Source organism: Cervus canadensis, chromosome 12 (assembly GCF_019320065.1).
Source record: "Cervus canadensis isolate Bull #8, Minnesota chromosome 12, ASM1932006v1, whole genome shotgun sequence".
In the NCBI taxonomy this organism is placed as follows: Eukaryota; Metazoa; Chordata; class Mammalia; order Artiodactyla; family Cervidae; genus Cervus; species Cervus canadensis.
The window spans coordinates 60619078-60644707 of NC_057397.1; the positions used below are offsets into that span (position 1 = coordinate 60619078).

Genomic DNA, 25630 nt, shown 5'->3' on the forward strand with positions numbered 1-25630 from the left:
GGATCTGCCACTCTAGCAGGTGAACCGCGAGAAAACAAAAGGACTGAACAATGGCGTGCGGGACGCCGAAAGTCGGGGGTTCCCCATGCCCATCACCTCCCTACACCTCGAGAGCGGCTTCCAGGCATCCCCCCTCCCCCGCCCCCCAACCCGTCCTGAGACACCTGCCCCAGAGCCCGGCAGAAGTCCTGCGGGCAGAAGGGCAGGAAGGGCCGCTGACAGTCTCGGGCGGAGGTCAAGCAGGAGGCGTGGAGGGGGGCGCCACACTCCCGGCCACCCGAGCCGTAGGTGGGACACTCCCGTGAGGGGAACCTGGCGAAACGAGCGAGAGCGAACGCCCGCGTCCCCCCGCGTCCAGCGACGGGCCGGGGTGGGCGTGACGCCATGACGCAAGGCACGCGGGCGGCGCTCCGGGGCGGGGCAGGCGCGGCTGGGCGGGGAGGGGGCGGGAGGAAGGAGTGGGAGGAGGGGGCGGAGACAGCGGGGGCTGAGGGAAGCGGGGCGGGGGGGAGAGAATGGCAGTTGTGGCGCTGATTCCCGGGAACCGCCGTCAAGACAGAACTGCGGAGGAGGAGTTCGGGAAAGCGGCCGTCGGGACCCCTCCTCTGCGTTCCCCCCGCCCCAGCTGAGAGGCGCCTGGGCGGCTCTGAGGAACCCTCCTCCGTGTTTCCTCTGGCCGCTGCCGCCGCCGCCGGGAGATGGGCCTGCTCGCCCGCAGCCCTGCGCCCTGCCGAGGAGTTGAAGGTACGGGCGGGTCCGGGGTGGGGTGAGTGGGGGAAGGCTGCACCCGGGAGCCGGAGGGCAGGGGCGCGGCTCCCGTTTCCGACGCGGGGCTCTCCAGCCGCTCCCCGGGACAGAAATGGACTCGGAAATCCCACGGGAGAGGCGCCCCTTCTCGCGCTCTGCGCGGCGGGGCCGGGGCGGCGCCGGGGGTTGACGGGCTGATTGGGGGTCAGGCCTCGCGCTGGATCCGCGGCCCCCCCTCCCCGGCTCGGCCCCGGCGCTGGCGGCCGCGCGGGCGGGAGGCGAGGCTTGGGATCCGCCCCGCGAGCCCTGTCCTCCTGGCCGGGGCAGTCTGGGGCGACGGCGGCCGACCCGGCGGTGTTGTGACGGGGGCGGAGGCGGCGCTCCGCTCCGGCACTTCCCCGGCCCCCCGGAGCAGGCGACGCGGAGGGCGGCCGCGGCGGGGAGGCGGCGGCGGGGGCGGAGCGCATTCCTGATGGGTGAAATCGGCTCTTAACGGGACTGATTTCCGGGCCTCGCTGCAAAATTCGGAGCCGAGGCCAACGCCCCCCACCCAACCCCCCACCCGGTGCAGCTGGGGGCCCCCTGGGGAAAAGAGAGAGGCATGCCCCGGGGAACGTTCATCCGGGGGACGGCCACCCCCTGCAAAAGCAGAAATTAAACCGACGAAAACTGGTGTGGCCTTGGGGTAAAGTATGTCTTACGAGGGGGGTCTTCCAGGATTGTCTCCTTCGTGCTAAACCTTGAGAGACTTCTCCGTCTTCATCCAGCAAGTAATGCCACTGTGTATTTTCCAGTTTTTCCTATCATTTGAATTCCCCTCTATCGTTCCCTACCCCCTTTCATTAATAGGAGGAAGGAAAATAAGTTTAGGGTTCATTAACCTCGCGACAAGGGCAGTAAATAAGAGGGAAAAGAATGGCTATATATGGGAGAAAGAAAGATCTTATTTTTTTCCCCCCATTAGCTCTTGAAGATAGAAATATACGAACGATGCTTTATCTGGTTAATATTTACTATTCAAAATGTTGCTGAAAGTCCTGTTGGGTGGACGTTAAAAAGGACAGCGTTTAAATGCTGCTGCAATTTTCAAACCCAGGTGTTGGCTGCAAATGCTCGTGTTAAATGTTAGTAAACAGTGGAGGAATAAAGCGTTTCTTTCCTCTGATCGGTTGCCTTAAAATGTTCCTGATTTTTCCTTTCCATTCCTTTTTTTTGGGGGGGGCGGGGTGGTAAGAACATGACTGTGTTTTTATTTATACATATGTATTTTTTAATTTTAACTGAATTCCTTGACCCATTTTGTTATGTGAAGTCTGATGGTATGCCCAAGTTTCATTTTCAGTTTTGCCATTAACCATCTTCATAAGCATCTTTCCACTTCGGTTTATAAGTCAAGCCATTTTTACCGTATTTGCCAGTTTATGCTTCCTTAACACCCAGCTGTCAGAACTGAATCAAAGTGTAAATATTTCTATTTAGAAAATGGCGATGATCTATTGTTAACATTTCAGATGTTCCTTGCCTGCTACTTACAATTTAGATTGTAAAGATTTAGAGTCTTGAGACTTAATAAATAAACCAAATTATGCAACAGCAACAACAAAACCTCTTTTTGTTAGCTTTATTTCTCTTTTTATTGTTGTATACAATGTAACTGAAATTTAAATTTCATATGTCCTCAGGACTGTTTTAATATCTTAACAAAGGGTCTTTCTGAGGAAAAATTACATTTGGCCAACTAATGTTAGTGTGTGTGCTTAGTCGGTCAGTCCTGTCCGACTCTGTGACCCCATGGACTGTAGCCCACCAGGCACCTCTGTCCATGGGGATTCTCCAGGCAAGAATACCGGAGTGGTTTGGGAGTTTTCAGTATCTGTGACTTCCAGGAAGATTCCAGTAAGGTTATATTTTAAAACTGTAACATTATCTTAGGAGTTGAAACACAACTCAATTTTTAGTTTTCAGATAGTAGCTATTTGAAGTATTGGTGTTTCCTTTGGATGGTGCTTCACTTGATCATTAGCGTTTATGATCAGCCCATTTTACTGTCTTTAGACCAGTATTGGAATTTTTAAAATTTTGGTGGTATTTATAGAATTTTGGGTGCCTTTTTACTAGGTTAAATGAAACAATGTTTTTTTTCCCTACTTAATATGTGAAAGATACTGAGATAAGTGTCTATTTATAAAGCTACTTCAGCATTTTAGTGGAAAATAAATGCAAATCACAAATTTGAAATAGAGGAAGTTGTAATACTTTTGTAGTTGTTGATTAAGCCATGTGGGGTCACCTCTCTTTAATGGGATCAAATTGAAAGATTATTTGTATGGAGTTGTTAGGTGGAATTAAATATAGGTAATTTGAAACAAACTTATCATTTGAAAGAATCTCTTGTATATTATGGCAGGTTCTGATTTTAAAGCACTTACATTTATCACAGAAATTCTTTGGTTTCTCATCATCCCTGCCCATCCCTATCCCACTCCTCCCCAATTTGGAGAGCATTGAGGATTGAAAATGTAGTTTTCTGAATTTTCCAAGGAGGAGAAGGAACAAATATTTGTGATAACATGTAAAAATCCTTAGTCAGGTGCTAGGCAGAAAGTAAGCTGGGGATAAATTTTGTCACGTTTTTATCTGAATTGCCTTCTTCTGTTTTTCTCTACTCAGATTATAAAGGAAATCTTAGAAAATTCTTATTTGTTTTTCTGATGTTTCTGACAAGTGACAGTTGGTTGTCAAACTCAGGCTGATTTCCTGCTTACTAAGCTGTATGATCTTTTATCATTTAAGGCCCATTTAAAAATTAGGCCATTTTGGACTGAAAGCCAAAAAAAAGTTGTATTTCTAACTATATTTGATTGTATTTGGCAAACTAGCACTAGTAGTTTAATGATGGTCTGAAAGGACTCATGATCATATATGTAGTACTTTAGCTTAAAGGTTTGGGTTTGATCTTTTTTAAAAGCAAAATGTTAATCTTATTACTTATGGAGATCAGCTAAATTTTCCTTGGGTAATTTTTTTTTCTCCAGTCCGGAGTAATTATTATTTTTCTTTGGCCTTTTAGTTTTTAAGTTATGAATTATCAGTTTGTATATGTAGCTTTGTATAATGTTGAAACAGCTATATATAACCACACCTGCACAGCTAAAAACCAAGGGATAGTATTCCTTTGCTGAACACATCTGTATTTCAGATGATGGTAGATTTCAACCAAAAACATCAGTGAAATCATTTTGGATGTTTCAAACTTGGAAACTTTGTTTCTCAATAGCTATCATATGTCCATAATACTTTATGTATTAAGAAAGATTAACACTTTTGATAAAGTAGTTTTTGCTTGCTCTTTGTAGCTGTCAATAAAACCTGAACAATTATTTTGTTTATTGGTAACATTTTCTTGAAAGTTATTAGCCTAGAAAACATTGTATACTCTTGTCCTGTTGATGTTACCTAATATTTTGTTTTAAAAGTCATGTACTCAAGAAATGCTACTTGTTTTTTTTTTTTTAATTTCTACATGATAGTTTTTTATGTGAAAGTCTTAGTAGGACAAAACCAATAAAGAGTTGTTTAAGTCCTCAAATAAATTTGTGGGTTGAATTTTGATGTAAAATCCTCAGAAATCAGCCTGATTTAAAAAACCTTTAAAACTTGGTCTTGGGTCCAGAAATCGGAACTCAGCCTCTTAAAATTATGGACACTTCATAACTTCAACCTCTGTCCTTCTCTGAAGACCCCTGAATACTTACATAATAATGTAAGTAATGTATCACAAAAATAGATGACCAGTACTATAAATGTACTGATGATTCATATTTTGTAATTTCTAAGTCAGGTATTGGCATTTGCTCCCCAAATGGTGTTCTGTTATTCTTATGCATTATCATAAGTGAGATAATACATATGACATATGTAGTGGAAGTATAAGAGATAATGTAAACTCTGTGATGACAGGGACCATTATCTTTGTTTATTCTTTAAGTCTCAGCACTTAGCATAGGCCTGACAGTGATAGATGTTGGATTAAGTATTTGCTAACTGAATAAAGTATGTATAATGTAATTATATCATACCCATAGTAGGGCTGTCTAATGGAAATGTAGTGTAAGTCATAAAGATTTTCTTTTAGTCACGTTAAAAAAGTAAAAAGAAATAGGTGAAATTAATTTTCAAGATATATGTTATTTAATCCAACATATACAAAATACCATCTCAGCATGTATTAATGAATGACTTTACATTGTTTTATTCATACTAAGTCTTTGATCCACTATGTGGTTACACTAGACAGCATAGCTCTAGGAATATTTTGTTTGACATGTTTGTTCCTTTCCACAGAAATTCTTTGGTCTTTTTGATAGTCTTTTTCTAACATGTCTTTTGAATCCAAATACAGAAGCACAAGTATCATTGAGTTGGAATTACTGAGTTAAACTGAAAGTCAGAATACCTGACTTCTTTTGTTTGCACAGCTTTCTCAAAGTGACTCTGCCTCACTTTCCCTGTTTGTAAAATGAGGGAGAATGTGCTATCATCTATTTCATTTTATTAGTATAAATTATGTCTTTGAAGGTTCCCTGGTGGCTCATTAGTAAAGAATCCTCCTGCCAACGAAAGAGACAGTTGAGTCCCTGGGTTGGGAAGATACCCTGGAGAAAGTAATGGCTACCCACTCCAAAATCCCATGGACAGAGGAGCCTGACGGGCTACAGGCCATGGGGTTGCAAAGAGCCTGACATGACTGAGCAGCTGAGCACATGGGTACACGCGCGCGCACCCCCCCCCCCCCCACTGTGGGGGTGTCTTTGAAACATTTAACTACTCAGACAAGACTGTTAGAAAAGAGGTTTTGTCATTACTAGTAACTTGTCATAGCAGATCTGAGTGTAAAAACAGAAGGAAGAAGTACCCATGAGACTATTGTGTGTGGAGGTCCTGGTGCCTCCCACACTGGAGTAAGTTACAGTAGATAAATCAATACAGAATGCTGTTATATTGAGTCAAGAGAGGTGACTAGGTCTACTCCAGAACCAAATTTTAAACCTCTCATCTATTTAAATATTGCCTGTGAACTAGTTTATCCTTCAGTTTTTGTTTATATGAATAACCAACACTTCTTATATAGGCATCCTTAAAATCATGAAATAAAGCCCTTGGGAAATAGAGGGTGGGCACTGATTAAGTGCATATAAATGGGGAAAATAACTGTCATCACAGGATATGTACGGTATAGCACAATGACTCATTCTTTTATCTGAACTAGGGGTTGCAGTGGTTACCTGGTAAGCAATTATGCATGGCCAAATATAGCTAAATCAAATACATAGCCAAACTAAATAGATATCTCCTGATAGCCATATGCTTTCATTAAAAATAATGATTTATTACAATTACAGATGAACATCCCTTGACTTTTTGCATAAACATAACAAATTTTACTGATAATTTCTGGAATCATGCAGTAGATTGTGTGGTAGCCCTCAAAAAGATATGTTCACATGCTAACCTCTGGAACCCATGAATGACACCTTATTTGGAAAAAAAGTCTTTGCAGATGTAATTAAGGATCTTGAGGAGATCATCCCAAGCTATCCAAGGGGTCCAAAATTCAATGACAAGTTGCCCTTATAATGGAAAAGTAGAGGGAATTTACAGACAGACAAAAGAGAGGGAGATAAACAAGAGGTGGAGATAGTGTGACCATGGAGGGAGAAATTGGAGTGATGTGGCCCCAAGCCAAGAGATGCTTGTGATCACCAGAAGCTGTAAGAGGTGAAGAACAAATTCTCCTGTGCCACCCCAAAAGGGATTAGAACCCTGCTGGATTTGAGGCTTTTAGCCTCCAGAACTGTGAGAACATAAATTTCTGTTGTCTTATGTCACCCGCTTTGTGGTAATTTGTCACAGGAAACTAACATGCAGTCAAAAATAAAAAGATCTGTGCTTATCTTTATTTTGTATCACTTACTGTGACTGTCAGAGATAAGACAGCCCTTCCTTTGGAGTGCTTATCCATTCTTAGAAATATCAGAGAAAGTGTCTAAATACCCTCAAGTCTGAACAGGCTAAGAAATAGTTTATATTCTGTAATATGCATTGTTATTGTCTCTCATGTCATTCTTCACTCCTCCTGCCAATTTGCCCCTGTTTGCTTTTGACTTTTTAAGATGTAGTTTATATTTAGGGGAAGGGTGAAAACATAATACTGATGGGTAGACCAACAGGTTTTGTCTCATGAAGGTGTGATTCCTTCTGCCTTCCCTGTCTCCTTTACTGGATCCTCCTGTAAACCTTGTAGCTTAAGGATGGAGCGCCACAGGGTTCAGTCCTTACCCTTCTTTATTTACTCGTTTGGTGAGTTCATCCATACTTGTGGTTTTACACACCATCCAGGTAACAACTTTTCTCAAAATTTTATCTCTAGGCCAAACTTTTCCCTAAACTCCATGCTTGTCATTTGGGTATTTGGATGCATTTTCTCACCTAAGATTTAAAGGGAACCCCTGCTCTTAGCTTCTCCCTAAAACTTATTCTTTTCACAGCCTTCTCCATTTCAGTGGACAGCAGTTTCAGCCTTATGGTTAATCAGGCCAAAATCCTCTTGGAATCCATGTCAGTTCTGTCAGTTCTACTTTCAAGACATATCGTTTTGCCCATCATCATGTCTGTCCTAGGGTATTGCAGCTGCCTTTTAACTGTCCTCCCTGTTACTGTGTTTACCTCTTCTTGTTCTGTTCTTTCTGCTTTACTGACTATGCCAAAGCCTGTGACTGTGTGGATCACAATAAACTGTGGAAAATTCTGAAAGAGATGGGAATACCAGACCACCTGACCTGCCTCTTGAGAAATTTGTATGCAGGTCAGGAAGCAACAGTTAGAACTGGACATGGAACAACAGACTGGTTCCAAATAGGAAAAGGAGTACGTCAAGGCTGTATATTGTCACCCTGCTTATTTAACTTATATGCAGAGTACATCATGAGAAATGCTGGACTGGAAGAAGCACATGCTGGAATCAAGATTGCCGGGAGAAATATCAATAACCTCACATATGCAGATGACACCTCCCTTATGGCAGAAAGTGAAGAAGAATTAAAGAGCCTCTTGATGAAAGTGAAAGAGGAGAGTGAAAAAGTTGGCTTAAAGCTCGACATTCAGAAAACAAAGATCATGGCATCTGATCCCATTACTTCACGGCAAATAGATGGAGAAACAGTGGAAACAGTGTCAGACTTTATTTTGTGGGGCTCCAAAATCACTGCAAGTGGTGCTGCAGCTGTGAAATTAAAAGACGCTTACCCCTTGAAAGAAAAGTTATGACCAACCTAGACAGCATATTAAAAAGCAAAGACATTACTTTGCCAACAAAGGTCCATCTAGTCAAGGCTATGGTTTTTCCAGTAGTAATGTATGGATGTGAGAGTTGGACTATAAAGAAAGCTGAGGGCTAAAGAATTGATGCTTTTGAACTGTGGTGTTGGAGAACTCTTAAAAGTCCCTTGGACTGCAAGGAGATCCAACCAGTCCATCCTAGAAATCAGTCCTGAATGTTCATTGGGAGGACTGATGTCGAAGCTGAAACTCCAGTACTTTGGCCACCTAATGCGGAGAGCTGACTCATTTGAAAAGACCCTGTTGCTGGGAAAGATTGAAGGCATGCAGAGATGGGGACAACAGAGGATGAGATGGTTGGATGGCATCATTGACTCAATGGACTTGTATTTGAGTAAACTCTGGGAGTTGGTGATTGACAGGGAGGCCTGACATGCTGCAGTCCATGGGTTTGCAAAGAATCAGACATGACTGAGCAACTGAACTGAACTGAATTCTATTCTTAACACTAGAATTATCCTTTTAAATTACTAATATCCAGATTCTAAACTATCTTGTTTAGAAGCCTCTTAAGCCTCCTGAGTTTTCCCATCTCACTTAGAAATAGAAGTCAGAGTTCTTACAGTGGTCTGTGAAGCCCTACACAAGCTGGGCTGATAACATTCTGATCTGTCTCATATATTCCTTGCTCATTTCCCTTAGACCTCATTCTGGCCTCTGGGCTATTCCTTGAACCGATCAGGCACATTCAGCCTTAAGGCTTTTGCAGTGGCTGTTGACTTTCCCTTGGATGCTCTTTTCCTAGGTTTCCTCATGGCTAACTCCCCTCAAGTCTTTGTTTAAGTGTCATCTTCTCAGTTAGTTCTGATCACCCTTAAAAAAAATTGTCGTGTGGCACTTCCCAGGTGGTCCAGTGGTTAAGAATCTGCCTGCCAGTGCAGGGGACACAGGTTTGATCTCTGTTCCAGGAAGATCCTGCGTGCCTTAGGGCAAACCCATGTGCCACAGCTCCTGAGCGCACACATCACAGCTAGAGAAGCCACTGCAATGAGAAGCCTGTGCACTGCAATTAGAGAGTAGCTCCTGCGTACTGCAACTAGAGAAAGCCCAAATGCAGCAACGGAATTTCAGCACAGCCAAAAGTAAAAAATTTTTAGTAATTGTGATCAGCACCACTCTTACACACACTCTCAATTACCTTTACTCTGCTTAACTTTTCCCCCACATTTCTAGCAAAGAATGACAGTAAAATATTTAGGTGACATGTTTAGAAAATTGTAAACTTCTATATAAAAGAATGAAATAATTTTTAGTAGTTTATAATTACTGATGTAGAATGATCTGTGGGCATAAGATAGGAGTTGGGCCTCAAAGAATAGTGGAGTTTAAATAAGCAGAGCAGTGCGGTATGGGCGTGTGTGTGCTCAGTTGTGTCTCATTCTTTGCTGACGTCATGGACTGTAACCCGCCAAGCTCCTCTGCCCATGGAATTTTCCAGGCAAGAAAATCCCTTGGGTTGCCATTTCCTACCCCAGGGGATCTTCCCGACCCAGGAATTGAACCTGTGTCTCTTGCATCAGCAGGGAGCTTCTTTACCACTGTGCCGCCTAAGAAGCAGAGCAAAGAAGGCAGAAGAGAGTATTCAGGCAGAGACAAAGACACAGGAAGTGTCATGGAGTGAAACTATGTTTTATTAATATATTTAACAAGTAGGCCAGTCAGCTGGAGTGTGTTTTTATGTCAGAGAATGGTAAGAGACTAAGGTAAGATTGTGTAAGACTTTGAACTGCATGCAAAGTTTAAAATTCATTTATCTGTGGGAAGCAAGTGGATGTTTATAAGCAGAACTTAAAGGCCAATGTGATCAGTCAGAAACCAGGTGATTAATGAAGGTCTTGTCCAGGAAGTAAAATAGTAGAAAGAGGACTAAGAGTTTTTCTGGCACATTAGCCATATGGATAAATCAAGTAATCTCTAGACCAGCACTGTATTGCACTAGAACTTGCTGCAATGATAGAAATATTCTTGACCTGCACTGTCCAGTATGGTAGCCAGTGGCCATATATAGCTATGCATGCATGCTAAGTCGCTTCAGTCATGTCTGACTCTCTGCGACCCTATGGACTGCAGCTGGCCAGGCTCCTCTGTCCGTGGGCTTCTCCAGGAAGGAATACTGGAATGGGTTGCCGTGTCCTCCTCCTGGGGATCTTTCCAACCCAGGGACTGAACCCTTGTCTTTTATGTCTCTGATAGGTGAGTTCTTTACCATTAACACAACCTCGGAATGGCGTATGTGGCTATAAAGCTTTTGAAATGTGACTAGTGCAACTGAGGAACTGGAATTTAATTTTTTTTAATTTTTTTTAATATTTTTAAAAAATTAAATAGCCTCATATGGCTAGTGATGATGTATTCAACTGAGTAACTCTAGATTGCAGTTTTCTCACTTAAAAGTTTAATGTTAGATTGAAACATTAGAGTCACTAGAAGTATAGGTTCCACAATTAAATGAAGTTGTTTTGAGGAACTCACGAGGGTATCTAGCAGATTCACCTGTGTATGACTAGTATTTGTGGAATAGTTCCAGTTTGTAGCCTTTGCATTTTTTGAATCTCATGACTTATTTGAGATCCCCTCTGTCTCTTGATTGCTGATTTTTAAATTGGAGACTGTTATGCTTTCTATAGCTAAATATTTATAGTTAAAATATCTGACATGTCTAATTAAATACTATGTTGCACAATTATAGTTAAACCCATTTTGTTTCTTTTGAATTCTTAATGAGAAAGCCATAACAATGATAAACCTTTATGATTGTTTACCTGTTGTGTAATTCTTGTCTAGATTCTCCTGCTGTCTTTTGAAAAGACTCCCTTAGTTGTCTTCTCCTATAAAATTAATAAATATTTCATTTGTATTTCAGTTCTGATTTTAGGGGGACATATTTAGAGGGAAGCTCTGCAAATGCTGTGTATCTGGAGCAAAATAGACACATTTTGCTTATTGTGCCTCTTGTTTCCCAAGAGACACTGTTGCTTCTGAGAATTACTTTATAATTTGAAGAAAGTTTTAAGGATAGTTTTTAGGACTTCTGCCACATAACTCTTCCAGTCTGTGCTCTACCTCATCATGTACGTATGTTGTAAAATTAAATACACACACAAACACACACATAATGATTTACCCTAACCAAAGGTCTCTGCTTTCTCCACTCCTCATGTTCTTTAGGAGAAAGAGACAAATGAATTTCCAGAATTGGAGAGGCAGGATACTGCTGTTACCAATACTTTTTAAAATAACTTACAGAAAAATTGGTTAGGACAAAATTAGCCCAAATACTTAATATTTGTAATTGTCCAAATAGAAGTATTATTCAGATTAATGATGAAACTGGTAAAATTCAGTTTGCAATTCATTCCACTGGATTTACTAAGACCAAAGAGTATACCAACACTTTAGAGAATTTGGAGATATTTTTAAAAGAACAGAAACAAAAATTATCTCAGAAACTACTATTTGTCCACTTTTAACCCTAGAGTATGTATGTATTGGGCTTTCCAGGTGGCTCAGTGGTAAACAATACATCTGCCAGTGCAGCACATGCGGGTTCCATCCCTGGGTTGGGAAGATCCCCTGGAGAAGGAAGTGACAACCCACTCCAGTGTTCTTGCCTGGGAAACTGCGTGGCTCAGCGGGCTCCAGTCCATAGGGTTGCAGAGTTGGGGACGACTGTGTGTGCATGATATGTGGTACAGCTGTATATGTGTTTGTATATTATAATCATAGTCTTTAGAACTAAGAGACCTTAGACTTTACCTCATCCAGTCACTTTAGCTTTCAAATAAGAAAGTTGAAATTCAGAGGTACACAAACTTGACTAATATCTCAAACTAGGTTATTATCTCCCTTCTGTTGATGTATAGCAAAGATCGAAAAGATTCTTTTTTTTTTTTTTTTTGACAGCTCAGTCTTTTTTTAACCTGTTTAAAAACTTTTTTTCATGTCTCTGGGCACTCCATCACACACATCATTTTGCACTATGCTTTTCCATCCTTTTCCTTATTGCTGTGTTGTTTACCCTTCTAAATAGTTCCTGGAAGGAGCTAGTCAAAATGTTTTAAGTATTTTTTTGTTGGAAAATGGAATGAATAATGCCTTTTCTTTCTGTAATAGTTTAAACTGTCTTTTTTGGGGAGGTTTTGTGGCATACGGGAATGAACTTTTAGCTTATGTTTCTAGGGGATCATAGACATTATCTAGAGATAGAGCTCAAGGTAGTATATTTGGGTCTTGATAAGTATTCACTTTCCAAAAAACTTCCTGGAAACGATGTGCCTGTGTTTATGATCTGTTGAACTTCCTCCACCTCCCTTACGTATAAAAGTAGTTAAGTTGAATTTACTTATTCCATTTTTAATGTTAGACTACTTATTGTAGGTTTACAACTATATAAACATAAGGGTGAAAACTATATTCATCTTGGAGAAATTTATGTTCTATAATGATATATTCCAAACTTGCAAGTGGCTAAGTATTCTGATTACATTAGACAAACCATTTCAGAGCCAACAGTTTGTTCATTTTATTTCTAACCTTAAGCATGATAATCTTTTTTTTAAACAGATTTATCCAGTAAGTGGCTTAGTTGCATTTGTGTCATCTTCTCAAATATTTATAATGGCTAATTTGTCAAGTGATTAATATGTCATACTAGTGCTAGATTCTTTATATATTTTATTTAATCCTAGTAATAATTCTGTGGACTGTCGGTTATTTGTTATTCCTATTTTACAGTGTAGTAAACTGTCTTAGTTTAATGCAGTGTCACACAGCTAGTGTCAGAATCTGAACTTGAACCCCCAACCCTTGTGACTCCGAAGTCCGTGCTTTACTCTCTGAATAAAAATAAGCTATTATTACCCTATATTTGTTTTCAGAATTTTTCTTCCAAGCTACTCTTAAGTATTCCCTCATTTTATCTCATCTTGGGTAAGATAGTTGTGTCTGAAACAAAAAAACCCCAAACCTTATGGCAGAACTCTATAAGACTCAGGTATCCCAATTCCTTCCATCTTGTGACTCAACTGTCCCCAAAGACCTGCTTGGTGTCAGCCACTGGAATTACTACATTCAGCCAGCTTGTGAGGAAAGGGAGAGAGCTCAAAGGATGATTGAAAGGATGATTTATGGACTAGTTCTGGAAGGGGCATGCATCATCATCTTCACATTGCATGGGCCAGAACTGGACACGTGACTGCATCTAGCTGCAAATGGAAGGAAAATGAAACAGGCTAACACTATCTCTGCTTAAACACTATCTCTATTTAAAATGGAGCAGCACAAAGAAGTAAAACGTTTTGATGGCCAGTGAGAAACAGCAATGGTGCTAGAAAGACAACCTAAAAGCCTTTTAATTACTGGAATGTCTCCTCAGAAACACGAGCATATTATATACAGATCTATGAAATCTGGGTTGTTGACTTACCTTATGAGGATTGATGAACTTAAAAAAATTCAGTGGTAACTGCCATTTTAAGCGAAGATGACATAATAGCTCTGTAGTATCTTTATACACAGCTGTCCTTTGAATGTACATCAGTTAGCCATTATTTATTAGATTTTGTTTTTTAAATGTGTGATGGGTTAGTCTAGGCCATCTACATACCTTATATCTATTCTTGCATTATGAATTTGAGACATTTGTTTTACAGATGAAGGCTGTTTATTTTTTTTAAAACTTTTCCCCAAACTTAACTCTTTGGAACTGCAACTTATCTTAAAGGAATAGAAGTGTGTTCTAACTGAGCTAATAATTAGAATAGGTATGAATATAGTACTAATAATGTAAATTAGTGAGAGCAGACCCAATTTACAGAATCTGATGTTAACTTCAAAAACCTGTATGCAGGTCAGGAAGCAACAGTTAGAACTGGACATGGAACAACAGACTGGTTCTCAATAGGAAAAGGAATATGTCAAGGCTGTATATTGTCACCCTGCTTATTTAACTTATATGCAGAGTACATCGTGAGAAATGCTGGGCTGGAAGAAGCACAAGCTGGAATCAAGATTGCCGGGAGAAATATCAATAACCTCAGATATGCAGACACCACCACCCTTATGGCAGAAAGCAAAGAGGAACTAAAAAGCCTCTTGATGAAAGTGAAGGAGGAGAGTGAAGAAGTTGGCTTAAAGCTCAGCATTCAGAAAACAAAGATCATGGCATCTGGTCCCATCACTTCATGGGAAATAGATGGGGAAATAGTGGAAACAGTGTCAGACTTTATTTTGTGGGGCTCCAGAATCACTGCAGATGGTGATTGCAGCCATGAAATTAAAAGACGCTTACTCCTTGGAAGGAAAATTATTACCATATTTTAGCATATTTAAAAGCAGAGACATTACTTTGCCAACAAAAGTCCCATCTAGTCAATGCTATGGTTTTTCCAGTAGTCATGTATGAATGCGAGAGTTGGATGGTGAAGAAAGCTGAGCGCCGAAGAATTGATGCTTTTGAACTGTGGTGTTGGAGAAGACTCTTGAGAGTCCCTTGGACTGCAAGGAGATCCAACCAGTCCATCCTAAAGGAGATCAGTCCTGGGTGTTCATTGGAAGGACTGATGTTGAAGCTGAAAGTCCAATACTTTGGCCACCTCATGCGAGGAGTTGACTCATTGGAAAAAGACCCTAATGCTGGGAAGGATTGGGGGCAGGAGGAGAAGGGGATGACAGAGGGTGAGATGGCTGGATGGCATCACAAACTCGATGGACATGGGTTTGGGTAGACTCTGGGAGTTGGTGATGGGACAGGGAGGCCTGGCGTGCTGCGATTCATGGGGTTGCAAAGAGTCAGACACAACTGAGCAACTGAACTGAACTGAACTGATGTTAACTTTTACTGGCAAATTAAATTCCACCATGTCAGCAGTAGTGGTTAACCTTTTGTTATACTTTAGACTTCTTGGAGAATCTGTTGAAAGCTATGAATTCTATCTGTGACATATACCTAAATTTATAATTTAGTATACAGTTTTAGAGATTTCATAGATTTCTATGAAGCCTATCCATGGGTAAGCTGTGTTTTTAAGCATTTTTATCCTTCACCAAAAATTTATTATTGTGCTTATTATATTTTTACTTTAACAGACTGTATAAAGAGATGTTTAATAAGTCAGAGTTTTTATAAAAGAGTTTCTCTCTTTAATATTATTTGGACAGCAAGAATGATACCCAGAGCCTGCATTACTGCTATAGCTGAATTTCCAGCTATACTGGGGAATAGATTTATTAGAGGAAAATATAACATTTCACATTTGACACCAGCAAGATGAATGACATAACTTAAGATAACTTGAAACATTTAAATAACCTTTTTGAGCAACATGAAACTTCATTATAACGAACTTTAGTGATGTATCACTGTACAGAGAAAACCATATGTGAAAAGCCAAAGAATTTAATGAACTTGTTCAGATGTACAAAAACTCTTTTTACTTGGGGCCAAAATTAGCTTGTATGCAGATACATCATTTCTAGTACATCACTTCCAGTTGTGGTCTGATCAAAGGATGGCTTATGATGATTAATTCTGTTTTTTATAGTCAGCTACTACATTAAATTGTATCTGCTGCTGCTGTACCTAGGCATAGTTAAAATTGATATGTTATTGTTTGCAACTCTGTATAGGAAATACTATGGAAGATAAATATTTCCTTTTTCCATTGCCTTAGGAACTTTATAACTCTAGAGGAAGAGCAGGGCCAAAAAATGTAGTTAAGTATAGAGGATATCCCCCACTGTTTATTCACCAACATTGGCTTCTGAAGTCGTGCTCAGTTAGCTAAGTTTATTTTCTCTGTATTAGATAATTTGGTCAGATAACTAATGATCCCTCTTTGTACAACTTAAATTGTATGCTGTTTATGATGCTAAAAAACTATTGTCACTGTGAAAAATAGAATGCTGTCAAAAGCACATATGTACAGTCTTTCAGAAAGAAAACTTTAAATAGATATTGATAAATATTTAGATTTGGGAACTAAAATGTTTAGATTATGGGACTATCATATATGCTCATATAGAATCAAGTCTTTCCTTTCAAAATTATGCTTATGAAAAAAGTGAATCACTTTATTATAATTTATATCCTTGCAAAGTCTAGTATTACTGTTTGGGGAAGACATGGTCTGAAATGTCTTTGTTCAGTGCTTGGTTTGGATGCCCTAGAATGAAAGTTCCACAGAACAGGGGCCTTGTCGCTCTCGTTCACTGTTCTGTGTCTACCACTTGGAAGAGTATTTGGCACATGATAAACACTGAAGATACTTGTTGAAAGAATAAATGAATTAATGCTGATTAAGAATAATGAATTGTATACTTAAGCCAAAATTTCCTATAATAATAGCATCATATACAGATTTAAGAATATTGTATCTTAGATCTTTAGGTAAAGGTATCCTTTGGAAAACTACCAAATGTTTCCCCTGCATCAAATGCATACAACTTTCCTCTTAAGGAAAAGATCATTCAACACAGGACAGCTGAAAATCAAACAGAAAACTAGGCTCAAGGTGTCAAGGGATGGAGTTTGGGACTGCCAGAATGGCTGGAAATTGAGTGGGTAAATCCCCGAAAGGAGGGACCTATAGTCAGATAGCCCTAAAATCTATGAAAAACTCCCCTAAAATATGCTAGTAACCCCTGAACTATGGAGAGAGATTCCGTGGAGCTCAGTGGAAGATAATAACAGTTAAACTGGAAAAACTGGCTAAAGATTTCAGTTGGTACTCTGGTCAAGAGAGACAATTTGGTGTTTGATTCTCACCAAATTAAAGGAGCTTGGTAAAACATTTGTGCTCAGAGACACATTTTAAAGCAAAACCAAGCCTCCACAGGTTTGACTTTATGAGCCAGAGATTTAACTGTCAGGTATACTAAAAATTTTCACTCTTAGGAGAAGATCTCTCTACTGCATAATGGCCACAATACCCAGTTTATAATAGGCAACTACTAGACATGTGAAGAATTGGGAAAATGTGATGTAATGTCACGGCCATTGATCCCAGAATGATAGCGGGCCCTAAAATTAGCAGAATTAACAGACTTGAAAGCGACTATAATATATTCAGTGACCTAAAGGGAGATGCATGATCATGATTACTGAATATAGGTGAGCAATTTCAACAGAGAAATAGAAACTATAGAAGAATAGACAATCTAGAACTGAGAAGTACAATTGAAGTAAAAATTTTACTGAATGGATTTAACAACAGACTGAAGAAGGCAGAGAAAAAAGTTGATGAACTCGGTAGATCAATGAAAATTTGCAAATCCAAAGAATGGATAAAAATACAAAAAATGAACAGAGCCTTGGCAGAAAGAGAAGAAAGAGACACAGACAGTGTACTGAGTAAAAAAATATGTAAAGAAATACTTGCCAAAAAATTAAGTCAACTTGAAATTGAAGAAGTTCAATGAACCCCAACTATGATAAATACAGGGAAAATAACATTTAGGTATATTTTGATCAAAGCTGCTGAACATCAAAGGTGGAAAGAAAATATTAATGCAGCCAAAGGAGAAAAAACACACATTACTACAGAGGAATTAAAATATCAGTGAAGGATGACTTAATCAGAAATGATTGGTAATCAGAAGAAAATGGAATGACTTATTTTAAGTTCTGAAAGTAGGAAGTTATCAACCTGGAATTCTATATTCAGAAAAGAATACTCATGAAAATGAAGGTGAAATAGGACATTTTTCAAATAAACAAAACTTGAGAGAATTCATTAATAGGAAATCTGCAACACAAATGTTTAAGGAAGTTCTTCAGGCTGGAGGGAAATAATATCAAGACATCAGATGAAACTTGGATCCACAAGAAGGAATAAAGAGAACCACAAATGGTAAATACGTCAATAAATAGATTTTATCCCCAGAAAATATTTTGTAAGCATATAAAGTGATGAAAGAATTTACAGAAGAACTGGTAGATGTGATTAAATAAACATTTTAAACCTCTTTTCTGCAAAAATCACAAAATTAAAGGGCAAATATTAAGAGGAAATAAATATGAAAGTTTTAAAATTGAAGAGGACCATTAATATTCCAGTGTAAAAAGTGGGCAAAAACATATGAGCAGATAAATCATTGAAAAAATAAAGAGGGCTATAAGTGTGAACAAATGTTTGATTTGTTTAGTAATCAAAGAAATAGAAATGAAAGTAGCTTACTTTTTTTCCCCCACGACTTAGAAAAAGCTATTGAAATAATACAGAATGTTGATTAGAATCCAGGGAAATAAGCACCTCTCCAATTGGTGGGAGCAAAAATTGGAACAGAACAGTTTGGTTGTTTATTTCAAGAGTGTATTTTTGAGTCACTACCACCTAGAAAGCAGCTAGTATTTTGGAAGTCCCTACCACCTAGATAGCAGCAAAAATTGGAACAAAACAGTTTGGTTGTTTACTTCAAGAGCATATTTTGGAAGTCCCTAACCACCTAGATAGCAAGAAATTTATACACTAAGAAGTAGCTTATCAAATTAGGTCAGATGTAGTTAGAAAGGAGATAATTATTCAGTAACTGGTGTTGAGAAAACTGGCTAGCCATTTAGAAAAAAAATCAAACTTTGAACTCTACTTAGTTCTAATATGAAAGTAAATTGAAATGGATAAACGATGTAAGCAATAAACAAAATATAGAAGTACCAGAAAGAAATATGAATGAATTTTAAAAATGTGATCTTGGAGTGAGCAGGATTGTTCCAAGACAGGTATAGAATCCAAAAGTCATAAAGAGAAAAATATGTGAATTTGAACACACACACACACACGAAAGTTTTCATTTCTACATTGGAAAATTGCCATGCAGGTTTTTTTTTTTTAATTTTTTAATGTATTTGACACATAATAGTAGAGTTCCTTATATAAAAAAACCTTACACCAGGAGCAGAATATGAACATGTGGTTAGTTCACAGAAAGCGAAATGTAACTTATAAACATGTGAGAACCATGTTTAATACCAGATATATATTAATTTATTTTTTTTCTTTTATTCATCATCTCTCAACCTCTCAACATAAGTATATATTGCTGAAGAAGTTTAATGGCCTGTTATACTTTCATAATATAAAATAGTTTTTTAATAGAATCTAAAATAGAAAGTCTTATTTATCTCCTTTCTTGACTCTCACTTGAATATGAAATAGCTTGGGCTTCAGTCGTGACCAGAATTAATGATCAATAGAAACTGTGCTGGTAATCTCTGTACCTGTTCTTTTCTCACTTCAAACAAACAAAAACTACTTTATATTTAGTCCTCTTTCTGTTTTCTTCAGCAGTGCTAGTAGGTGTTTTGGCATGCTACTTTTATTACCATGTTCTAGAGGTGCTGAACTGGGTGTCAGACATCCGTAAAAGAAATTAGAATCAGAAACTGTGGATACTTGTAGTGTTTATCAATACAAAATTATTGGGTTTTCTCCATTTTTTTACTTTTGTGAGAAGTAATAGAAGAAACCCAATTTTAGCTGAATAATAGGCAAAAACAGATACTCAAGAGTTGAGTGGGATTTTTCTCTTGGGAAATAATTTCTTTATTGTCTTTTTTTTTTTTTTTCCCCCAGCCTACTTTCTGCAAAATATCCTTTCATGAGTCTTAAATCACTGAGGCATGTGGATGATTAGTGAAAGTGAAGTCACTCAATCATGTCCAACTCTTTGCAACCCCATGGACTACAGCCTCCCAGGCTCCTCCGTCCATGGGATTTTCCAGGCAAGAGTACTAAAGTGGGTTGCCATTTCCATCTCTAGGGGATCTTCCCAACTCAGGGATTGAACCCGGGATGATTAGTAGATGCTGCTAAAATGTTTGTGGTTGGGAGATGTTTATTGGTTGAATGTTTTAAATCTCTAATCCTTGAAGTTGTGTGATGTCAAGGTATTTAACATGATCTTATCTATCCTGTAGCACTTGTGGGGTGCAGATTCTTTTTACAGTTTAAAAAGCTGAATGCAGTAAGGTGGTATCACTTAAAAAGAATCTTACAACAGTAGGAAGCCAAAAGCAAAGATATGAACAAATCCTCAGTTCCGTACTTCCACGTATGTGTGTCATGCAATCATGATTTATTTATCCAGTGTGTCTTAGGCACATACTGTAAGTTACCAGTTGTGTCAGGCACTAGATATAAAACTTGTCTTACATGTCATTTCGGCTAACATGGAGGATAGTGCCAAGTTTTAGGCTGTGCCAGCCTCTCTTTCTTGTCATGTCTATTTGAAGTAAGTGGAGCTCAGACTCAGGAATGGACATTATCAAAGATTTTTATAACTGACAGTGTCTGGCCAGGTCTTGACTCCCAAATTCTCTTCTTTATATATCCAGACTGAATGTTTTTATTTGCTGCTGCAGAGCCATTCCTCATCCTTCCCTTGCTCTGTGCCCCATAGGAGTCTCACTTACTCTCAGGACTGCCTCCCCTGGCTTCCTTTGTTGCTTTCTCATTGGGTTGAGCCAGTGTGAGGTATCGGTGGGCATTAGAGTGAGGCATTGGTGGACATTAGAGCTCTCCAGAAGAGAGAAGCTGGATGTTTATTCTTCCAGCTACCATTGGACAACTCCCTCCCTGCCCTTTTTTCCACAGGGTAGCAGTGGCTTTCTGAGTCCTTTGCCACCACTGTTGGTTCCTTTAACCCTACCCACACCTTTGTAAACGAGCACTTCAGTTACCTCTTTGAAAATGCTTCAGGTTTTGGCCAGGATCCTGAATGATATATACAGCTTTTCAAACATAAGCTGCTCTTTGTATGGATTTGAGCTTTCTAATTGCTCATATCTATCCTGTGTTTATAAGTTGAGCATTTAAAATCTACAACACATTTTCACTTAAAACAATATTGTAATTATTGATTAGATACTTCACCTGGAATGCTCAACTTCCATGATTTTTATGAAGTATAAAAAATAGTGTTCTGCCAAATTAGATTATTTTTGATGTGTCAGTACAAACTTATCAGCACTTACACTACATCTTCGGTCAACAAGGCTTTGGCACACATGGTAGAAATACCTGTTGTGGGCCGTTCCTATTTCTCATGTTCAGTTGCCAAGTCATGTCCGACTCTTTGCAACCCCATGTGCTGCAGCACGCCTAGCTCCCCTGTCCTCCACTATTTCCTGGAGTTTGCTCAAATGTGTGTTGATTGAGTCAGTGATGCTCTCTAACCATTTTGTCTTCAGTCTTTCCCTGCATTAGGATCTTTCGCAGTGAGTTGGCTCTTCGCATCAGGTGGCCAAAGTATTGGAGCTTCAGCATCAGTCCTTCCGATGAATATTCAGGGTTGATTTCCTTTAGGATTGACTGGTTTGATCTCCTTGCTGTCCAAGGGACTTTCCAGGGTCTTCTCCAGCACCATAATTCAAAAGCATCAATTCTTTGGTGCTCAGTTTTCTTTATGGTCTGACTCTCACATCCATACATGACTACTGGAAAAACTATAGCTTTGACTATACAGACCTTTGTCGGTAAAATAATGTCTGTCCTTTTTATATGCTGTCTAGGTTTGTCATAACTTCTCTTCCAAGGAGCAAGCATCTTTTAATTTCATGGCTGCAGTCACCATCTGCAGTGATTTTGGAGCCCAAGTAAAAAAAAATCTGTCACTGTTTCCATTGTTTCCCCATCTATTTGCCATGAAGTGATGGGACAAGATGCCATGATCTTAGTTTTTTTAATGTTAAGTTTTTCAATAACTTACTGAAAGTTATTGATAAATAAGTTAGCTATCAATAACTCTTGACTACATTAATTATTTTTAAAAAGCTAATCCTGCAACTATTAATCTGATATTTGTCTTGTTCCAGATCTTAAAGGAAATGTTTTCAGTTTTTCACTGTTGAAAATGTTTGCTGTGTGTTTGTCATATATGGCCTTTATTTATTATGTTGAGGCAGGTTCCTTCTGTGACCATTTTCTGAAGAGTTTTTATCAGAAATGGGTGCTGAATTTTGTCGAACACTTTTTCTGCATCTGTTGAGATTATCATATTTTTATCTTTCAATTTGTTAATATGTTGCATTACATTGATTGATTTGTATATGTTGAAGAATCCTTGCATCCCTGGAATAAACCTCACTTGGTCATGGTGTATGATCCTTTTAATATGTTGTTGGGTTCTGTGGGCAAGAATTTTGTTGAGGATTTTTGTATCTGTGTTCATCAGTGATGTTGGCCTGTACTTTACTTTTTTTGTGATGTCTTTGGTTTTGGTATCAGGGTGATGCTGGCCTCGTAGAATGGGTTTGGAAGTGTTCCTTCATGAGGTTTTTTTCTGTCTTTTTTTTTTTAATGGAACTTTTATTTTTAGTACCTAAAGTAATGAAAAACAAGAAGCCTTGCTTTGGAGACCAAGCATACAAAATTCTGTTTTTAAGTGCAAGAGTTTAGCAGACTCTTTAGTATTAGTGGTTCTTCACCACTAATTTAGTGTGCAACTAAATTACTGAGAACATTTGCAAAATATACAAGTTGTGGACCACATTCTCAATTTGATTGGTTAATTCTAGGGTGGAATATGTTTTTGTTGTTGTTTTTGGGGTTCAATTAGGGGTTTTTTTTTTTTTTCCAACCTGTAAGCAATAGATGCTCATAATACAATTGTAAGTTATGCAGAAGGCAGAAAGTGAATACTAAAGATTATGCTCACCAACATAGCTATTATTAATGGTTTAATATTTTTCCAGAAATTCTGTAGGTACCTGTAAACCTCTGTGGGTGCATTTTTTTCCCACAAATGTTTTCATACTATATATACTACTGTTTTGCAGTTATTATTGCTCATTCAGTGTTATATAGAGAGATCTGTTCCTTATCATTACCTGTAAATTGTGGTTGATTCTTTTCTTTTTGCGGGTTCCCCATTGGACACTTATTTCCAAGTTTTGTTTGGGGCTTGTTTGCCTTGTTTTGTTTCCTTCTGTCAACTAGGATGCCGTGAGTTTCCTTGCACACTTTCTTTGCACACTTGAGTCCTTATAATTTCTGAAGGATAGACTTTACATGTAGGATTGCTGGTCAAAGAACAGTTCCATTTCGGGTTTAGCTGGTAATGCTAAACTGGTTCCCGAGTTGTGCTGACTGCTCTCCTCTCAGCAGAATGTGCGGTGCTTCTTTCAGTACACGCTCACCCACCCTTTCAACCTTTATTAGCCTAGTGTGTACAGAGATGGTATCTTCTGCTTGAATTTTCATTGCTAGTGTGTTGAACACTGTTTCCAGTCTTCCTAATTTTTGTATTTCTTTTTCTCCAAACTCTTCCTCCTATATCCTTGCTCATTTTACCACTGAGTTGTACATCTTTTTCTTACTAATGTGTAAAGGCCATTTGTATACTAAGGAAAGTTGTTCATTGTTATATGTAAAATACTGTTATATTTTACTGATTTATCATGTCTTCCTATTTTATTGTGCTTTTACCATATAAAAATATTAAATTTTTTAGTATTCAAGTTTGTTTATTTTCCTTTAAGGCATATTTGTTTATTTGCACAATGTTTTGGAAAGGCTTCCTAAGTGGGATCACCATATGTTCTAGTTTGTCCCCATTATTCTATTTTAAGGGCTTCCCTGGTGGCTCAGACGGTAAAGAATCTGCCCACAATGCAGGAGACCTGGGTTTGATCAGGAAGATCCCCTGGAGAAGGGAATGGCAACCCACTCCAGTATTCTTGTCTGGAGAATTCCATGGACAGAGGAGCCTGGCGAGCTACAGTCTGTGAGGTCCCAAAGAGTAGGACACAACTGAGTGACTAACACACACACATCCTATTTTAAATATTAATAGCACCTTCATTCACTCTTACTAGGTTCTTACATGGATAATAAATTATGTGGTTATCAAATTTCTAAAAGTGTGTTTGAAAAATTCTCCAGGTGATATACATTAAATACCACTGGTTTAATGTTTTAAGTGATAAATTCTTAGGATCCCCAAGATAGTCTATTCTTTGATCCACATATTGAACCCTGGAGTACAGGCAGCATTTTGAGATGTAAGAGAAAATAATAACTGTAAAGAAGAAAATATGCAGAAAATTTTAGTTGAGTCTACCATTACACTGTATTTCCCTCAGAATTAAGGGAATATGCAGCAGATGATGGGAAGGTATAAACTGTTGGACGTGAGTTAGGTTTGCCTGGGTGAAATGGTTTTCTAGATTTTGAATTAGAAAAGTACATGTGACTTTCTTAAGAATATGTGTGACTGTCACCTCAGGGAGCTTTTTTTTTTTTTTTTACCTTTAATTCTGATATAAAGATCTCCCAGAAAAACGCATTAACCATGAGTCTGTAGGTCAGTGATTTATCACAAAGTGAATATACCTTTGTAACCACTGTACATGTGCCATTTCTCAAAAGGTAGCTACAGTCCTGACTTCTGACATATATTAGAGATTAACTCTACCTGTTGTTAAACTTCATTTAAGTGGAATTATACAGCACACAGGCTTCCCTGGTAGCTCAGCTGGTAAATAATCTGCCTGCAATGCAGGAGACCCCGGTTTGATTCCTGGTTGGGGAAGATCCCCTGGAGGAGGACATGGCAACCCTCTCCAGTATTCTTGCCTGGAGAAGCCCCATGGACAGAGGAGCCTGGCGGGCTACAGCCCAGGGGGTCGCAAAGGGTCGGCAGAACTCAGCAACCAAGCACAGCACGTGCACATCCTCTTATGAGAGATTCATGTTTGTTTTATGAGTGGCGGTATGTTGTTCATTTTCATTGCTTTCTGGTATACTAGAGTGGAATGAATATATCACAGTTTATATCTCCATTCTACTGTTGATAGAAATATGGGTTGTGTCCAGTGTTTGGGCTTGTTATAACTAGTGTTGCCATAAATATTGTTATATGAATGTTTTGATACATGTATGCATTCATTTATCTTGTGCATTCATATCTAGGAGTATCAGTATGTAATAGATACTATTACATATTGTACTAATAGAGTATCCATATGTCCAAATTTGCTAGATACTGTTGAACAGTTTTCCAAGTAGTTATGCCATTTTACACTCCTATCAGCAGTCCACATCTTTGCTAACATTTGGAAATGTCTATTGGAATTTTAGCCATCCTTTCAGTATGGCTTTGATATGTACAACAAATGACGTTGAGCACTTTTTCATAGTCTTTTGTGAAGAGCCTGTGAGCGTCCCTCACATGTTTTTCTATTTTTCTGCTTTGTCTTGATTTCTAAGTATTCTTTCTATATTCCAGTTATTGGTCCTTTATTAGTTTTATGTGGCAAATGTCTTCTCCCACTCCCTTAATACTATCTTGTGATTTTATTGTAGTCCAATCAACAGTCTTTTATGGCAGATACTTTAGTATGTTTCATTTAAGAAATCTTTTATTGAAATATTCTCTTCTACTGACTGCTAGAAGTGTTATGATTTAACTTCTCACATTTAGATCTATTAACCATCTGGAATTGATTTTTATGCAGAGGGTTAACCTATAGGTTAAGTTCCTTTCCTCA

The 25630-nt window shown here is 38.8% G+C and overlaps 1 protein-coding gene across 6 annotated transcripts in view; it reads left to right on the plus strand.

Annotated features, from left to right (window-relative positions):
• The first annotated feature begins 469 nt into the window (after positions 1-469).
• The window catches only part of RNF19A (ring finger protein 19A, RBR E3 ubiquitin protein ligase), a 54709-nt gene continuing 29548 nt past the window's right edge, over positions 470-25630 (plus strand). Inside the window, exon 1 of one of the 6 annotated variants that reach the window (XM_043483237.1) lies at positions 470-744. The gene's annotated coding sequence lies outside the window, so the exon portion shown is untranslated. Of the gene's footprint in view, positions 745-1185; positions 1518-9816; positions 9849-19860; positions 19879-25630 lie in introns of those variants that run through there. The other 5 variants (XM_043483238.1, XM_043483242.1, XM_043483241.1 and 2 more) reach the window with 5 other exon arrangements.